This window comes from Ascaphus truei, chromosome 3, assembly GCF_040206685.1.
Source record: "Ascaphus truei isolate aAscTru1 chromosome 3, aAscTru1.hap1, whole genome shotgun sequence".
In the NCBI taxonomy this organism is placed as follows: Eukaryota; Metazoa; Chordata; class Amphibia; order Anura; family Ascaphidae; genus Ascaphus; species Ascaphus truei.
This window is the reverse complement of record NC_134485.1, coordinates 423,338,978-423,357,234: the sequence shown is the minus strand read 5'-3', so window position 1 is coordinate 423,357,234 and position 18,257 is coordinate 423,338,978.

Sequence of the window (18,257 nt, the reverse complement as noted above, 5' to 3'; positions counted from 1 at the left end):
AAGGGATAACGTGAGAGGGGGAGGTCCGGTATTATATACACACCCCAAAGATGGTAATTAATGGAAAAAACGCCCCTACTCAGCTGCAGTCGTTTTCCGTGCTACTACACACTATTAAAAACATAGTTACATAAAATACAGATATTTAACCCTGAAAGGATTGGAGATGATTTAGGAAGGTGGAACTGAGATATACATTCAATAGCTAATCAGATTACTAAATATATATAAACAGATGGCACAAAGTTAAACATATATGGGATATAAAATAATTATAAAAGAACAATTATAAAACAATATAATTCTCAAACCCAAATTGAAAACACTAATCCTGTATGTGGATCAGACCCCATCAGTTGTAACCATGGGATACATTGCAATACATAAACATGGTGCAATGATTATACATATCTAGACCCCACCTATAGATAAGGAGGGATGATTCACACACAGGCCAGTGTTAAGTATATTACTTAAATATTGATGATAGAACAGGAGATCATATAACATTATATAAAGTGTAGTGAAAATGCAATGCAATATATACATATGCAACCACAAATAATCAAATAGTAAATATTACACCCTGATGTGTGTGTAAAATTAATAATAATTATTATGGTCCCTTGTAATTGGACTAAAGACAGAATAAAAATAAGGATAGAAAAATAAAAATTAAATATAAAATAAGTAAAAATGAAATTAAAAATATAATTAAAAATACAGATACGAATATAGATATTAATACAAATGTAAGTATAAATTCAAAAGGAAAATATATATTACTGGAGTCTGTATGCCACAAAAAAGGCAGGGGCCCGGAAAGCTTATCTGCATCTATGTGCTATACTGTGATCAAGTGAGATACGTGTAGTGTGTGGAATATTAACTATAAACTATATACCTATTTATATCCATTCTATAATGGTAACTACCAGGCCCTATTTGGCCATACTAGAGTGAATGTCTAATTAAGTAAATATCAATTTTTATATATGTGGAAACTATTATATACAGTGTATATAAGGATAAATACCTTGTACCGTCTATTAAACCCAGTGACCCAAGTTAAGAATATCTATTTTATAAATCAACATGAATGTGCAATTAAATGTAGTATTAGTGAATAGATCATCCATTAGTCAGACGGGAGGGAGGAGGGTGGGGACAAGGGGGGGGGAGGGAATGGGGGGGGGGGGAGGGGAGGGAAAGGAATGGGGGGGAGGACCTCTGGAGGAGATCCAAACAAGGGATGGACTGAGAAGCAGAGGAGGAGAACAGGAAGAGGCTCAGCACTTATGTTGTGTATCTTATACAGTGCGGTTGTAGTCTGAAATATGTTGGATGAACCAATAGGACTCTGGGAACTCGCTTCCTAGAACATAGGAGAAATGTTATTAAGGGTCTCAATAACCACAGTGTCCCTCGACACTTTGAATTATTTCATCAACAGAATCCCAAGACCATGCAAATTATGGGAATAGAGACCATTTCTCCTTGTGTTCTAGGAGGCGACCGGTTCAAGACGCTCTGCAGGCGGGAATCCTATTGGATTCACCAATTGGGCACTCTCAATCCTGGGGGACTAAACGAATGTTTAGACGTTAGTACTCTAGTTTAGTGATTCCTTGGATGCCTCTTCCTGTTCTCCTCCTCTGCTTCTCAGTCCATCCCTTGTTTGGATCTCCTCCAGAGGTCCTCCCCCCCATTCCTTTCCCTCCCTCCCCCCCCTCCCCCCCCTCCCCCCCCCCTTGTCCCCACCCTCCTCCCTCCCGTCTGACTAATGGATGATCTATTCACTAATACTACATTTAATTGCACATTCATGTTGATTTATAAAATAGATATTCTTAACTTGGGTCACTGGGTTTAATAGACGGTACAAGGTATTTATCCTTATATACACTGTATATAATAGTTTCCACATATATAAAAATTGATATTTACTTAATTAGACATTCACTCTAGTATGGCCAAATAGGGCCTGGTAGTTACCATTATAGAATGGATATAAATAGGTATATAGTTTATAGTTTATAGTACACATATAATATTCCACACACTACACGTATCTCACTTGATCACAGTATAGCACATAGATGCAGATAAGCTTTCCGGGCCCCTGCCTTTTTTGTGGCATACAGACTCCAGTAATATATATTTTCCTTTTGAATTTATACTTACATTTGTATTAATATCTATATTCGTATCTGTATTTTTAATTATATTTTTAATTTCATTTTTACTTATTTTATATTTAATTTTTATTTTTCTATCCTTATTTTTATTCTGTCTTTAGTCCAATTACAAGGGACCATAAAAATTATTATTAATTTTACACACATATCAGGGTGTAATATTTACTATTTGATTATTTGTGGTTGCATATGTATATATTGCATTGCATTTTCACTACACTTTATATAATGTTATATGATCTCCTGTTCTATCATCAATATTTAAGTAATATACTTAACACTGGCCTGTGTGTGAATCATCCCTCCTTATCTATAGGTGGGGTCTAGATATGTATAATCATTGCACATGTTTATGTATTGCAATGTATCCCATGGTTACAACTGATGGGGTCTGATCCACATACAGGATTAGTGTTTTCAATTTGGGTTTGAGAATTATATTGTTTTATAATTGTTCTTTTATAATTATTTTATATCCCATATATGTTTAACTTTGTGCCATCTGTTTATATATATTTAGTAATCTGATTAGCTATTGAATGTATATCTCAGTTCCACCTCCCCAAATCATCTCCTCCAATCCTTTCAGGGTTAAATATCTGTATTTTATGTAACTATGTTTTTAATAGTGTGTAGTAGCACGGAAAACGACTGCAGCTGAGTAGGGGCATTTTTTTCATTAATTACCATCTTTGGGGTGTGTATATAATACCGGACCTCCCCCTCTCACGTTATCCCTTTGAAAAAGTTAGCCGAGACTGACGAAACGCGTCAGGGAGCGTCATGACGTCAGACGCACTGACATTGAAGTCTACACCCAGCGCTGGAGCGGACTGATCCAAGCGCTAGTGCTACAGGCACTACCAATACGGAACTTTTGTCTTGGACTATCTACAGCACACCAGCCCTGGGAAACTGCTGGTACGCTGCTCTTTTGCCAACGGAGCCTGGGAATGCCCCAAAAGTCTGCACTTCGACCGGATGATTTACATCAGTCCTGGAAACCTGCTGAGACGCTGCTCTTTCACCAACGGAGCCTGGGACTGCCCCAAGAGCTTGCAGTTAGACCGGATGGTGGTGATTATTATCACATATGCTTGATTTTATTGTACTTCTTGTAAGTGCGTTTTTTACCCCCCCCCCCCTTCCCTTCATTAAATTTACTCCTTTACGCTATGGGCGTGCGCTCTCTCCTCTTTTTTCCTTTTTAGATATCTTGTGGACGTGGTGGTCCACACTGAGAGCTGCCGGAGACCCTGCACACCAGTACCCATATTAATCATCGGAACTATTTGAGGACTGGTTTATCCTTTCATTTGCTTTTTTCATGTGTTGTTGCTGTATGTTTGTTATGGGCCTATCTTATGTTTATAGGTCTGTATAACCTTTACATTATTGCTTAGACAATTTAGGTTTTACACTAGATAATTCCGACGTAGACATACATAGTGTATATGTTCCTTAGAGGCGCAGCTTTTTTCCCTTCTGTTTGTTATATATATATATATATATATATATATATATATATATATATATATATATATATATATATATATATATATATATATATACAGATATATACAGATATTTACAGATATATACAGATATAGATATATATATATATATATATATATATATATATATATATATATATATATATATATATATATATATATATATATATATATATATATATATAGTTAAATGGTTCCTGAGTGTTAGTGATGTAAGAGAGTGTGTGTGTGTGTGTGTGTGTGTGTGTGTGTGTGTGTGTGTGTGTGTGTGTGTGTGTGTGTGTGTGTGTGTGTGTGTGTGTGTGAATATAAATGAATGAAGAGCCCACAGTGGGCTCTTCATTCATTTATATTCACATATACACACACACTCTTACATCACTAACATTCAGGAACCATTTAAAACCTCTTGTCATAAATCGCATCCACTCACGTGGGAGGGACAAGCACAGATAACGTTCCAAGAAACACTGTTTTTAAGTATACCCTTTGCTTGCTTTATTCATTGTAACACCGCCGGAAGAAGAGATCAGTGTATCTCGAAAGCTCGCACAAATAAAAGCATTTCGTTAGCCACAGAACGGTATCATCTATTTATTTTTTGATTATATATATATATATTTATATGTGTATATATCTGTATATATCTGTATATATCTGTATATATCTGTATATATCTGTATATATATATATATATATATATATATATATATATATATATATATATATATATATATATATAGTTGCATGATGAAGCCACTTTACACATTCATGGGTGAAGGGTGGGTATCGGGCCAGTGTGGTTTAACCCCTTAATTACCTTTGCGGTTATTATCCGATAAGGTGTTTATGGGGTTAATTGAAATCTGAATGTAATTGAATTTATTGGCTTTGTATTGGCTATGTATTGTGTGTGCAATGAAAGACCAGGATGTTGCTGGCGATGGGGGCTTCTTATTGATGAGGTCAGTAGTACTTTATTTATTTGAATATGCTAGTTAATGGGTTTAATAATGGGCAAATAATCTATTATCCCTATCTGGATAATAGTTATTTTGCACATTATTGTACTGTAGGTGTTGGGGGGGGGGGGTATATGTATTGAATGTATAGGCCAGGTTTATTTTTTTACATTCAGCGTTTGTTCCGTGGTTCTGCGTGAGACCTCTGGAGACCACCTACGGTCTCCTCGGGTATCTCAAGGGTATCAGGCTGGTGGTTCCACGGGTGACACATGCGGGGATGATGCGGTGGCCTCACATCTGTGGGGGCACCGTGGACCCGTAGTCTGCGGGGATGAAGCAGTGGTCCCACATCTGTGGGGGCACCGCGGACCCATAGGTGTGGGGATGAAGCGGTTGTCCCACATCCGTGGGGGCACCGCGGACCTGTAGTGAGCACTCGTGAATTCCCCAGACCCCCGTGGGAACCACCCGAGGCCCTGCAGACACCTGTGGGTCTGACCCGGGGCTCCCAGACATCCGCGGGCCTACCGTGGGGACCCAATTGTGGCCCACGGTGTAACAAGGGGACCACCTGGGGGCCATGGCGCTTGGCGGGACCCACCAGCAGGCCTCCAGAACCTGTTTGAAATGAGCTGCTGGTACCCTGTAGGTCTGTCAGGTGCCCCGCCAGCCCGCCGGGGACTCACGAGGGGCTTTGTTATGAACCCTGTTTGTAAAATGATAAATCATGTATTTATGGGGGGGCACAGGGGGTGGGTAATGTATTTAATAAATAGAATGATGCTTATTGTGGGGCTGTGTATTGTTTTTATTGTGGGTACTGGGGGTGGGGGGGTGGTTATTTTCCCCAATGGTATGTGGGTAGGCCTCCCTTGTGGGTAGTGGGTGAGGGTGGTTAGGCCTCACGGGATGGGGGGTTAGTGTGGGAGGGTATGTAGGCGTCCCGAGTGGTGGGTGAGGGTGGGTTAACCCCTTAATGACTGTAGCGGTTAATTACTGCTATGGTTATTAAGGGGTTAGGGGACATTACTTTGGATGTTTTTATTCTTGTGTCTGTTTTGCAGCAGCGGAGGGGGCATGGGTAGGATGAAGATGAGGATGGCCTTCATCGTGGCAGCCGGACATGGGTGAGTGCTATATGTATTTAATGTCTTGATTGGTGTTTATGTATTTAAAATGGGCACATTCACTATTATCTATTTGTGGATAATAGTAATTGTGACCATTACTATACTGTATGTGTTAAGGGGGGAGGGGGTTATTTATTTATAAGTATGTATGTGTTTTTACATTAATTTATTGTATGTGTTAGGGGGGGTTATTTCTTTATAAGTATGTATGTGTTTTGACATTAATTTGGGGGGCAACATAATTGGTTCTGCAGGCATTCGGGTAACACCCGAGGGCCCCGCTGGCCTATAGTATCATTGATGTGCATATATGTGTATGTTAGGGGTTATTGGGGTTATATATATTTTTTTTTGTCTATATATATATATATATATATATATATATATATATATATATATATATATATATATATATATATATATATATATATATATATATATATATATATATATATATTTATTTATTTATTTATTTATATTCATTTATTTATTTATAATCATTTATTTATTTATTTATTTAGATATATTTATTTATTTATTTCCTGTGGGGCTGCTGTGTGTGATTATTTTTTATTGTGGGTAGCGGGGGTGGGTGAAGGGGGTATTAGCCCCAACGGTGGTTGTTTAGGGCTTGCGGGTGGGTAGCGGGAGGCCTTAACCCCTTCATGACCGTAGAGGTATTAACTGCTACGGTCGTGAAGGGGTTAAGTGCACCCGCAACCCCCCCGCAAGCCCTAAACAAACAACAAGGGCCAAATACCCCTTTCACCCACCCCCACTACCCACAATAAAGCTGGAACGGTGGGTTAGCCCCTTCATTGCCTTAGCGGTTAGCCGCTAAGGTCATGAAGTGGGCTTTAAATGCATTTTTCCTGCCTCGGATGCATGCCGGGGGGCTCCGGTGCTGGTATTAATGGTTATCAGCTCCGGAGACCCCCGGCATCAATACCAGGCAGGAAAAAGGGCTGATTTTTTCTAAGTGTCGCCCTTGCCGATGCTTCTCCTCCACCAAGTTGCCAACTTTAGTTGGCGGGCTGGATTCCGGATAAATTCTCCATTCTGGAGTGCCGATCAGCAGCGAAAAGCTGATCGGGGCTACCTGAAATCCACTGAGTTCAAAAAGTGCCAATAAGTGGGCTGCCGATAAGTTTTTATCGGGAACAAAATTTCCCGATAATTCCCACTTATCGGCGCTTACTGAATCGGGAGGGCAAAAAATGCCGAAAAACACATTATCGGCGCTTACTGCATAGAGCCCCAAGTCTGGTGTCATTGTTGTTTGCCGTACACACTACCTTCCGGTATATCCTAGATTTGAGTCCTGCTGTTATTGCTCTTCTAGAGCAGAGCTGTTAAAAATTGGTTCTTTTAGGTCGATTTGGAATTTTTGTGTAGAATGCGCTGATCTGGAGGTATTTAAAAAACTCGGAATTTGTCATCTCCTTCTCAGATTTGATTTGTTCGAAGGTTTTTATCGATTCTCTGCCCACCAGATGCAATAGCCGAGTGAGGCCTTTTTGTTTCCAGATTGCAAAACTATTGCTTGTCAGGCCCGAAGCGAAGTCAGGGTTTCCCACAAAGGGGGTCATGAGAGAATGCCTGTTTGTCAGCACATATCTATAATTGGTGGCCTCCCAGATTGACAGGGAGCTAGTCACCGCGGACAGCGGCTCTGTGGTATGTTTACGTGCCCGTGTTGGAAGCCAGATTAAATCTTGTAAGGTGACTGGGGCACAGCAGTCTTCCTCTAATTCGACCCATCTTCTGAGGCTGGGGTGACTGTGCCATTGTACAATTTGGCTTAATTGTGCCGCTCGAAAATACGATAACAAGCAAGGTACCGCTAATCTGCCTCGTGGGGTTGGGCATTTGAGAATACTATTTTTAATCCGTGGTTTCTTGCTACCCCAGACAAATTTCACCATGGCGGACTGTAAAAGCAGAATGTCCTCTCTGACCACCTGGGCCTGGCCGGATCACCTGAAACAGGTATAAAATTATAGGAAGGAGATTCATTTTGATGCTATGTATTCTGCCAATCCATGAAATTCCAAATCCTGCCAAGGTCCTGAGCTCGACTTTTAGAGTCCGTATTAGTCTGGGATAGTTTGCTTTATATAGGGCCTTATAATGTTTGGTGATATTTATACATAGGTATTTGATTTCGGAGGCTTGCCATTTAAAGTTAAAGTTTAGTTCTATCAGTTTTTCGGCGGCCTTAGGCAGATTAATGCTTAAGGCTTCTGACTTAGTTTGGTTGATTTTGAATCCTGATATCTTATTAAATTCTCCTAGTAAACTGAAAACATTCGGCAGAGAGATAAGAGGTTTCGATAACGTTAAAATCACGTCATCTGCGTACAGGGCCACTTTATGTGACTGCTTCTGTGTTTGACTCCCTGTTATATCGGGGTTTAGGTGAATGTGTGCTGCCAATGGTTCAATGCATAGCGCGAATAATAGGGGCGACAGGGGGCATCCCTGTCTGGTGCCACTCTTTATTTGGAATTGCTCCGACGCAAAGCCCTGGTGTCTGACCCTCGCCGTTGGTCCCTCATAAAGAGCCAGAATAGTGCCCAAGATTCTGCCGCGAAAGCCAAATGCTCCCAACGTCTCCCTTAAGTAGGGCCAATCAATTCGATCGAATGCCTTTTTGGCGTCTATACCCAACACCATGGAGGGGATGTTTTTCCGTTGGGCCAAATCAATTAAATCTATTACCCTCCTGGTATTGTCCGCCGCCTGTCTCCCACTGATGAACCCCACTTGATCCGGGTGAACCAATTTCGGCATGAGCTGACTTATCCTGTTTGCTAATAATTTAGAGAATATTTTTGTGTCCGAATTGATCAGGGAAATAGGCCTGTAACTTTTACAGTCTGCTGGGTCTTTTCCCTGTTTATGGATCAGTGAGATTGACGCCTGGAGCATCTGGCTTGGTATAGGGGGACCTGCTAGAAATGAGTTGTATAATTTTAATAGATGCGGAGCTAGGGTTTTCCGGAATTTCTTATAATATAGATTAGAGAAGCCATCGGGGGCCAGGGGCCTTTGATGGCTTCAATGTCTTGAGATCCTCAGTTAGCTCCTCCATCGAGAAGTCTGCCTGTAGCGCCTCTCGCTCGTCTCTGCTTAAATTAGGTAATTTTGCCGTCCTTAGGAATGTTTTGAGTTGTTTATGAGTCGCCTCACTTTGGACTACTTTTTTCCCCATCATAAAGAGACTTATAATATTGTTTAAATTCTTCTATAATTTGTTTTGGGTCAGATGTAAGGTCGCCGTTCTTTAATCAAATTGCATTAATGCGATAATTCGAGATTTTATTGCGTAATTTATTGGCAAGTAGGGAATCTGGTTTGTTTGCTTTTTCGTAAAACTTCCGCTTGGTCCAATTTATGTCCCTCTCTGGCTGGGAGGCCAGCAACAAATTTAATTATTTTCTTGTGTCTAGCCATTCTTTTCGGGTTGTGGCTAGTTTATTATTTTTATGTAGAGTAGATAGAGCAGATAATTGTGACTGTAGTATTTTAATTTTATTATTCCTATCTCTCTTGCGTTGGGCTGCAATCCCGATAAGTGTTCCCCGTAAGGTTGCCTTATGGGCCTCCCACAGGGTGGATTGTGTGGGAACACTGCCCATGTTATCTTGGAAATATGCCCTGATCTCCTGACCCACGGTGTATTCAATCTCCGGGATTTTGAGGAGTAACTCATTGAGTTTTCAATTCGCTTCTGGTTTGTCTAATCTGAAGTGAGAGCACCGCAGCTCAATCGGTGCGTGATCTGGCCACGAAATATTGTGGATCCAGGCATGGGAGATCACAGAGACCAATCTATTTGACACAAAGAGGTAGTCTATATGGCTATATCTGTCATGTGAGTGTGAGAAGAAGGTATAATCCCGCTCTCCTTGATGTCGTTCCCTCCAAATGTCAGTAAGACCTGTTTCTTTAAGCGCTTACGTCCAGATTGTTCTAACTCTAGTCTGAGCTTTTGTCTCTGGCGTACATCTGTCTAGATCTGGGTCCAGGGTCTGGTTGAAGTCTCCCCCAAGTATAATACAGCCTTGGGCTATTTTGCGTAAGATTGCGAAAAACTTACTGAGGAAGTCTCCGGTTTGTTCACCTGGAGCGTATACATTTGCTAGCGTCACCGCCTGACCCTGGACATTACCTACTAGTATTAGATATCGCCCATCTCTATCCCTTTTTGTGAGGTCTACTGTCAGAGGTAGTCTATTGTTTATTAGTGTTGCAAACCCCTCTTTTCTTGACCGGAGCAGATGATGCAAACCATTGTTTGAATTTGCTGTCTATGTATTTTGGGGAGTTGGTCGTGGAAAATGTGTTTCCTGAAGGAAAATGATGTCAGGGTCAGTTCGTCTATAGTCTGTTATGGCCATTCTTCGTTTCCTTGGACTATTGAATCCTTTAACATTGTGTGACAATATTTTAATGTCCTTAACCATTGATGTTGGTAAGTGTGTCACTAGCGTCGAGGGTCGCCTGGTTGTAATGTCCTGCTGTCTGACTTCCATATTGCCAGCCATCCGAGGGCGAGGTGAACTGGATTGTCTTGCGCCTGGGGAGGGAAAGGTGGGTGGGACAAACGGAACAACGACACAAACACATACACTATACCTAAAACAGTGATAACATAGCCTGTGGTCTGAGGAAGTCTATAACCTCCCGCCACTGTGATTGCCTCAAACCGATGGTCGCGTGGGATGTAATCTAGTGGCCTGCCTAGTTTGGTGCCACAGACCCTCCCGGCCCATCTCTTGAGGACTTTCATGAGCCACCAGTAATAAGTTCTCTGATGCTCAAGTGGAGACGCCTACCGACCTCGGAGCTACCCCCCTGCTCCTCTACCCTCCTTTTCACCGATCTTATTGATTACCTAACTAAAACCCTGGCTTTCTAGTAGCTGCTCTATCTTATTTCTTTGTAACCGTGTAACATTGAGTTAACTTTATACATTAACTTTACCTAGTGTGGTGCTATCTCCCCTCTTATCCTCTAGTGATCCATGTGTCCCTGACTTTTTAAACCCCTTAACTTGATCCATCGTGTCTTATGCCTGTACCTCTATCACCTCATTTTCTTTTTTTTTTTTTAAACTTCTGAGCTCTGCTTCTCTGTGAGTGCACGGGTGTATTGTGCCTCCTGTCTTATGCTCCTGTGTGGGTGGCTGCACTTCGGATTTCTAGCCTGTGGTATCTCCTTCCTTTCTCCCTTTTATCTGTGCTTCGTCATGTGTTATCTGTTACTGCTGTCTGCCCCTTGTATGGAGTTGTTGTGTACATATGTTATGGTAGTCCCGGTATAACCCTTGCCGCCTGTCGTCTCTGCCGTTCCTTCTCCTTGCCCGTCCATTTTTTGCTGGCCTCTGGGGTCTCCGGCGCTCTCGTGACGTCATTTCCTCCGACACGCTTGCCACCTCCAAGATGGCAGTCCCGCAACTCCCGCTGCAGCACCGTTTCCTCCCCTTCCGGTCTCCTCAGAAGCTGCCTGGTCTCCGTGTGGGGAGGATGTCGCCTCTCTCCCTCTTCCCGCCTTAGAGCTGCATCTTCCCGCCAGAGTCGTCTTCACCTCCTGTGGATCCATGTGCTGTTTCGCGGCCATCTTGGATTGTGCCTTCTCAGGCCCTGCAACAGATTCTCAGCCGCGGAGCCAGCTTATGTATCGGAGGTAAGTCTTTGTGTGATCTTTGTTTGTTTTTCAGTTCCAGGGTTTGTGTTTGGGCTGGCCAGGCACAGGACAGTTTAAGAGTTTATTTGAGGGGAGAGTTACGAAACAGAAACATTAACTCTGTAAGAGACCGTAACTTCGGCCCAACATTAAACTGAGCACCCCAGCTCAGGGGTTTATGACTTCACTCTGAGTCTTCAACCTCCGGCCTTGGACTTTTTCTCTGCGCTTGCTTCTGCTGTTGCCAGCACGGTTCTGGCACAGCTTTGGCCGCGGCAGGAGCTGGTAAGGCGTTAGTTATGCCTAGCTTCTTGAGGAAGTCTTCTCCCTCCTCTATTTCCCTCATGCTGACTGTTTTGCCATTTTTAATAACTAGCAGCCCGAATGGGAATGTCCAGCTATCTAATGGCCCTTTCTCTCAGTATCCCCGTTATGGGCTGTAGTTTGCGCCGTCTTATCAGCGTGAGAGGGGATAGATCCTGGTATATCTGGAGTGTTTGTCCCTCGTAATCCCAGCTCCCTTTGCATGGGTTGCCTGGAAAAGGGCTTCCCATGTGCGGTAGTAATGCAGTCGTAGGATCACATCCCATGGTCTGTCGGTATCTAGTGGACGGCTACATAGGGCTCTATGGCAACGGTCCATTACCAGTTCTGCCGCTGTCTTTTCAGGTAAGACCTCGCTTATCCACTTAGTTATGAACGCCTCGGAGTCTGTCACTGTCTCGACCAGCCCTCTTATGTGGACATTATTACGCCACTCGCAGTTTTCCGCATCCTTCTGTGTCTCAGCAAGTTCTGTGACTTGGGCCTGTAGCTTATTCTGTTGTTTGGCGATTTTCTGGACTGACCTTATGGAGGCATCCACCTTCTCCTCTACCTGTCCAGTACGTTCGCCGATACTCTGGACCTCTTTCCTCAGCCCTTGAATCTCGGCCTGTAGTAAGGACTTCACATCTCTATATAATTTTGTGAAGTCACACCGGCGGACTGGCAGCTGTTAAGAGCCGTCCGCAGTGTCCTCCTCCCGCTCCGTATCCGACTCCCTATTCGAGTCGCGCGCCATTTCTGTGTCGGCTCGTTGCGCACGGGTTCTGGCAAAATAATTCTTTAAATCCTCTCCATTTTTCTTTTTCTGGTTCACCGGAGCCATCACTGGGTCTTTGTGTACCGGTATCAAGCTTTTATTGGGCGTTGTATGGGGTTTTAAGGGTAATTACACTTTATTAATTGCTGTGGGGGGACGGAGCTCTCAGGTTAGGCAGCCATCTACTCCGGGGTCACGCAGCCATCTACTCCGGGGTCACGTATTTTAATGGGCAAATGCATTATTATCCATATGTGGATAATAGTAATTTTGCCCATTACTGTACTGTATGTGTTAGGGGACGGGAGTGCGGGGGAGGGGGTGTATTTATTTTAAAGTATTTATGTATTTTTAATTTATTTTTTGGGGGCACAGAATTGGTACTGTAGGCAAGCGGGGACCCCCGGACACCTGCAGGGCAACCCGAGGGCCACCGCCGGCCTGTAGTATAATTCCTGTGCATCCCAAAAAAATGAAGGCATGTTACAGTATGTATGTTAGTGGGGTATAGCAGTTGTTGGGGGCACAGTGAGTGAGTGTATTGTATATTGCAATGTTTATTGGGGCAATTGTCCCCAATAAACATGCCTTAAACCCTTTATTGCCTTAGTGAATAGCCGCTAAGGTAATGAAGCTGCTTTAATGCCTCTTTTTAAATAGTGTGGGAGAGCAGGGGGTGTCCTGAGCTGAACCACTTTGATTTTTGGCTCAGGGACACCCTGCTTCCCGAGTTACAAGCCCAGATATGGGGCATCGGGTGCCGGTATCCCATTGTTTACATGTCACACGTCACGCGACGTGGACGCAATAAAAATGGTGGCGACACTTGCACCCGATGCCCCATACGGGGCCTGTAACTCTGGAAGCAGAGGGTCCCTGAGCCAGAAATCGAAGCAGTTCAGCTCAGGAGACCCCCTGTTCCCACACACTATTAATAAAAATGACATTAATTCAGCTTCATTACCTTAGCGGCTATTCGCTAAGCCAATGAAGGGATTAAGGCCCAATAGGTTCGGCTTCTGCTACGGTGGGGAAAGAGTCATCTGGTTGGGCAACCGTGACCCAGACCTCCCTGCTTTCTACCTGCCCTGACCTCAGCCTTTTTACTGGACTTTTCACCACTGCCGGCAGCCCTGACCTCAGCCTATTTACTGGACTTTGCAGCCCTGCCGGCAGCCCTGGCCTCAGCCTGCTTACTGACTTTGGATACTCTAACAAGGCTCTGTCCCTGAGCTCTAATCGTTTATTCTGCATCCCTACCTCAGCCCTGCGGGTCCACTTCCTGATTGGAGATGAGCACCATCACATACAGTATGGTATAGTACATGCTAAATACTGTAATGTACAGTACAGTGCATACAGTAACTGTGCTTCATTTCTTTTATAAAGCAGCAATGCCCAGAAAGTTATTTAAAAGGAGCTCAGCATGAGGATACGGGACATATACAAGAAAAGATACCGAATAATGCACATCAACGCCTGGTTAGCTACCTCGGGCTTCGAGGTATCTCATAACTCTGTCTACCATCATGCCCATGGAAAGACGATAGGGCCTATTCTAGTAGCTTTCATTAAAAAAAATTGCTGCGCCGGTTACGTCGCCAGTTTTGTGAGCGTTGTTATCACGTATTCAGAAAGCCTCGAATATCTGCGACAGCAAAATGCCCCAAACTGTCGATGTTCGCCTCTCTCTAAAGGGCTCATGTGGTGATCTGCAGCGATCTGGCCAAGCTGCATAGAGAGCTGCACAGAGAGAGCCGCCTCTCCCTGCGCATATCTCATCATCGATCACAGGCTTTTAATAAAAAATGTAATACTATTGTAGGTGAGCAGGGGGTCTACTGAGCAGCACCGCGTTGATTTCAGGTCCAGGGACCCCCTGCTTCCCAAGATACATGCCCCGTTATAGGGTGCTGGTATCTCCTATGCATTTAAATCCCAGGTTCATGTGACACAAGATATTTAAATGCATACTGTATGTGATACCGGCATCCCATAATGAGACCTGTATCTCGGGAAGCAGGGAGTCCCCGGACCTGAAATCAATGCGGTTCTGTTCCAGAGACCCCCTGCTCAAGTATTCTTGTATTAAAATGTATTTTAAAATATTTTAGGGTTGGTTAGTGGTTTAAATTAATTAATTGTTTTGTTGGTTAGTGGTTTTATTTATTTAATTGATTTGTTGGCTTCTGCTTTTATTGATTGAATTGGTTGGATAGGTGTTTATTTCATTGTATTCTTATGTTTTGGAATAACATCATTTTAATTATTTTGCTGTTTTGGTGATAGATACATTTTATTCATGTGTACTGTTATTTATTTATTTATTTATTTATAAAATATTTTACATTGAGAGTTACCTCTCGTTTTCAAGTATGTCCTGGGCACAGAGTTAAGACAAATAATTCATGTTTACAAATACAGTTACATAAATGAGCAGGGTATATATTATATACAAGGCTTTTTAGTTCTTTTATTGTTGGGGTGTTCAGGTGCTCATTTATTTCCTTTTATTATTGTGTATTTTTGGCCTTAATGATTTGTATTCGGTTGACCATTGAGTGCTATAGTGGCTTATCATGCCTATAATATATGGGCATGATGTACCACTGTGCCAATCAATGGACAGAGGGTAGGAATAGTGGTCCCGGGGTGGGTGGTTAAGCCTCCCGAGCGGGATACGGGGGAATTACTACAGTGGTTATTAATTGCCAAGTTGGTTAAGAGGTTATTAGCAATTAGATTGTATTTTTTCTTGTACTCTTGCTGCTAACGGAGGACATGGACCTGGAGTATGGTGTTGAGGACGCCCTTCATCATGGCAGGGGGAAGTAGAAAATTGTATTTACTTTATTTATACGAGCTGGCTAATGTTGGCTTTTATAATGGGCAAATGCACTATTATCCAAATGTGGATAATAGTAATTTTGTCCATTACTGTACTGTATGTGTTGGGGGGTGGGGGGGTGGGGGAGGGGGGGTTGTTGGGGGTAGAGGAGGTGGGTAAAAGTGTTGTGTTTTGAATGTTTATTGTGAGTAGCAAGGATGGGTGGTGTTGGTATTTGGCCCTTGGTGGGTGTTTATACCTACCGGGTGGGTAGCGGGAAGGGTTAACCACTTCATTACCTTAGCCGTATTAACGGCTAAGGTAATGAAGGGGTTAACTCCACCCACAACCCCCCACAAGGCATAAACACCCACAGAGGGCCAAATACCAACTTCACTCACCCCTGCTACCCACAATAAAGGTGGCACTGGTAGTTAACCCCTTCATTTTCTTAGCGGTTAGCCTGTAAATGCATTTTTATTGCGTGGGATTCATGCCGGGGGTCTCTGGTGCTGATATTAATGGGTACTAGTTCCGGAGACTCCCGGCATCATTCCAATATAGGAAAAAAGATTTTTTTTTTTTTTAAGTCCTCTCTCACCATCACCTCAGCAGCTTCTCCCCAGTGTCACTCCAACTTTTCCCGGCGTGAGGATTTTGGGAGAAAATCGACATTCATGAGCTATGATAGGCCTCGATAAGCTTCTAGAATTGCACGAATTTTCAAAACCTGCCGATAAGTGGCTTATCTCCGCTCACCCAGCGATGTATTTTGGACGGCTGCAATAAGTGGCGATTCATGCTTTTATCGCCCATTTGTAGAGGATTTCTGAATAGCAGAAGGCATTTTGGCTGAAAAGGCCTTTACGAGTGGGTTATCGAGGCTAGTAGAATAGGCCCCTAAAAGTGTAAAGAGGATTCGCCTGGTCACAATGCAGTAAGTACTGTACTGTATACACTTATGCTTGCAATCTATGTTTTGAGAACTGTAATGATAATATGTTTTGTTTCTGTTCTTTGTAATTCTTGTTTCATACTGTAACCTGACAATATTTGAGTCCAGCATCAAGAAAATGAGAAGCGAATTGGACTGGAAGTATAGACGTGTAAAGTGTTTTACTGTAATATTGTATAATATTGTGTTGTTCAGTATGCCCAATTGCGATTTTACAGTACCTGAACAATTCTATCTTGTCATTAGAGTGTAACCAATGATAAGGGAGCCCAACAAGATTAAAAGTTGAGCAAGCACAAACATGGATTGATAGTGGGGAAACTTTTCAGGATGTCATATTTTCTGTTGAGACGTCCGTGGCCCTAGAAAGATTTTGCACTTTGGCCTTCTACAAAAAAAAATTGTCAAGTCCTGAAGTCTCAGGTCAAACACCCAGTCAAGGTCCATGTGTGGGGTGCTATCTTGAGACTTGGAAGAGGGCCCATTATAATATTTGACAGTACAGTAGGTCTCTGATTTTCTTTTAGGTACAGTATTTAACATTGCTGACTGCAAGATAGGATACGTACCTGCAGGGCAGAGGTAGGGAGTAATACACCGACCTTAGCCTGGGATCAAAAGCCTAGGATACAGGGGTAGTCTGGTACGGCTCCAGGTCGAGGCAGGCGGCAGGCAATGGGTAGTCAGGTCAGGTTCGGAGTTCGAAGCAGGTGGCAGACAAATAGTAGTCATGTTCAGTTCCAAGGTCAAGACAAGCAGCAGGTGAAACAAAGGCAAGGCAGAGCTTAGACAGGACAAGGTGACAAGTACTTTGCATGAGCAAAGACTAGTAGCAACTGCCTGCCATTTAAAAGCCAGAGGCAGCTGCTAGCAATGAGAACAAAAGAGAGGCTGATTTCCTGTCATGGGAGTAAGGGCAGGATTTGCCAGGAAGCAAGGAGGCCATGGTAGTTTCAGACCAGATGATGTCACTTCCTGTGAGCATTCATCCTGAATGTTCAGACAGATCCCTTATAAAGTAATTGTTAATTTCATTAGATAGTTTTTTTCTGTCTAATTGTAACAATTTGTAATGTACTGCACCGACACACTTTATTCGAGCAAATACCCAGTATGTACCTGGCAGATACCTGGAATGCGCCACTCCTCACCTCTGACAAGCCCCGTTGCATTTGCCTTCCCAGCCTGGGTTCATGCCTGGCTGATGGGCGGCTGATCTGTTAAATGATAATGATTAGGATTTAATAGGCTGCAATGCTTCGCGTGTCTACCAGATGGCATAAATTCATGAATTGTAATGCAGTATATATATATATACTGTGCAGTATTGCAGCCAGCGGGAATAAAATGCTTCAATCCCTGCTTGGAAAATAACTCAATGCACTCGGGCAGAAAACTGTCACAAACCTCAATACACCCGGGTATACCCGAATTCGTGGGACTAGCCAAGCTCGAATAAAGTGTGTCGCCAGTGTAGTGAAATTAAGCAGCAATATACGTACAACCAGTAACAGCTTACTGTTGTGTAATCTACAGTATTTACTGTAAGAATGCCTTAATGTACATTAAAAAAAATTGATCTGTGTACAGGAATCATGGAAAATATTTTTTTCAACGGGAGGTTATCGACCCTACAGTTGATTTATATTAAAGCTAAATTCCTATAGGTTGAACTTGATGGACCTACATCTTTTTTCAACCCCATCTACTATGTAACTATGTAAATTTCCACCTGGTCATCAGTTCTTCCCGGGTAATGACCCAAAACATAGTGCCTCAGTTGCCATATTCTGTCACGCGAGATTAACTGGGTTAGAACCCCACTAGAGTAAGTGCTGTAGTGTAAAAATGCAGCCACCAGTATTAGATCACTTGCCTTGGAAAATCTGGGGC